Below are 2291 nucleotides of genomic sequence, written 5' to 3' on the forward strand. Positions count from 1 at the left end.
AGGCAATAGAGCAGACCTTTCTTCCCTAGAATCAAGTTCAAAGAACCAGATGTCAGATGATGAGTCAGATGCAGAATCCAGACCCAGCAAAAAGCAAGCAAGCTTTGCCTGAGTGTTCAATATAAGCAGGCCATATCCTTGAGGAAAACTTCCTTTTAATTGATAGGCTACTCATAATAGATCTCATCATGGGAGATTAAGATGCCAAACCACTGATAATCCTAATCCAGTCAAGTTGACTCAAAACCTTAACTTTCACATCATACTTTGCCAGCCACATTCCTTCCTAACAAAGTGCCTTTGCACACTATATTCTCTATACCTGGAAGCTCTTTCTCATCTGCCATCCCCTCACTATATCACCAACTTCCAATTAACTCTTCATTCTTCAGTTGTCAACCCCAATATCACCAATGGGCAGCCTTGTGACCAACCCACACAGACTCATTTAGGTCATTTACTGAAGGCTCTCACAGGAATCTAAGTTTTTCTTTCAAAATTCTTAACATATTCTATGTTGTGGATTTAATTGTGTTCCCCCAAAATAAATGTTGTCATACCTAACCTCTATGCTGTGGTGATAATCCCATTTGGGAATGCATTACCTCTGTTATGTTAATGAGACAGAATTACTGAGTTTGAGTGTGTTGTTGTTGTTAAGTGCCGTCGAGTCGGTTCCGACCCATAGCGACCCTGTACAGGGTTTCCGAGGGTGTAAATCATTACGGGAGTAGAAAGCCTCATCTTTCTCCCGCGGAGCGGCTGGTAGTTTCGAACCGCAGACCTTAAGGTTCGCAGCCCGATTCGTAACCACTACGCTACCAGAGCTCCAAATAATTGGGGTTGCTGTTGTTATTGTTAAGCACCTTTGACTAGATTCTGACTCAAAGAGACCTGCTTAGAGTTTCAGAAGCTTGTAAATCTTTATGGGACTTTATAGTAAGCCTCATTTTTCTCCCATGAAGCAGCTGGAGGGCTCAACGATCAGACTCTTGTGCTTCACAGTTCAGTGATTATCTTTCTGAGCCATAGTAGGACTAGTAGCAGACTCTATGACCCAATGAGGGTATTGGACAACTTACTAATAATGCAAACATGGGGCATGGCACCCTTGTGGAGATGGGACCTTAACAAAAAGATTGGTCATTGTTGACATTCTGTTAGGCTTAACAGGAGCCATTTCAGAGGCAGAAAAAGGAAACTTTTCTTTCTTTCCTAGAAGAGCTGAGAATGGATTGTGTCTTTTGGACTCAGGGTCTCCTCATTGAACACCTCCTAGACCCAGAATACACAGAGAGAGAGAGAGAGAGAGAGAGAGAGAGAGAGTTGTGCTACTAGAGATGATGCAAGATGGTGCGAAGCTGCAGCAGCAGAACCAAGAGACTAGCAAAACACAGTACAGTGGGCTTCCTGCCCCATGGAATGAAAAAGCCGAGTGCCTTCAGGCAGGAAGTGCCACTTACTGGTGGAGTAGGGTGCCTCTGAAGCTAAAGAGCTTAGAAAGGAACCCTTGCCTGAGCAGGGTATAAGCCAGGCCATCTCAAGAGGCATAAAGGGCCAGGGGGTTGAGGACCAAGAGGCAGAGGATCAGGGGGAAGTCTGTCTGTGGACCAAGAAGCTGTCCTGACCAAAGGTCTGTATCTTGGGTTGTTTTTTAATCCTGAGTTGTATCCTCTTGTTGTTGCGAGGTGCCCTCGAGTAAGTTGCGACCCATAGCGACCCTATATAGGCGTTCTGAGGAGCAGCTGGTGAGTTTGAACTGCAGACCTTGTGGTTCACAGTCCAGAGTCAAAATGAGGGGAGAAAGAAAGGATCCCCACTAAATTGTTATTATTGTTGATGGTGGTGATGATGATGTGCCCTGGAGTCAGTTCTGACTCATAGTGACCCTGTACAGGGTTTCCTAGACTGTAAATCTTTACAGGAGCAGAAAGCCTCATCTTTCTCCCACAGAACAGCTGGTAGTTTTGAACTGCTGACCTTGAGGTTCACAGCCCAATTCGTAACCACTATGCTACCAGAGCTCCTTAGGTGCCTTTAACACAACTGCATCAATTCTTCTATGGTCTTCTTTATTCATTGTCCAATTTTAACGTGCATATGAGGTTATGGGTCAGGTGCACCTAAATCCTAAAAATGACCTCTTTGCTCATGAACATTTTAAAGAAGTCTCATGCAGCAGATATGCCTAATGCAATCACCATCTGATTTCTTGACTGCTACTTCCATGATTCCACCACTCGTCTGTCAGCCTGTCGTACTGTGGTGGTTTGTGAGTTGCTGTGATTCTG

Source organism: Chrysochloris asiatica, unplaced genomic scaffold (assembly GCF_000296735.1).
Source record: "Chrysochloris asiatica unplaced genomic scaffold, ChrAsi1.0 scaffold00054, whole genome shotgun sequence".
Classification (NCBI taxonomy): domain Eukaryota; kingdom Metazoa; phylum Chordata; class Mammalia; order Afrosoricida; family Chrysochloridae; genus Chrysochloris; species Chrysochloris asiatica.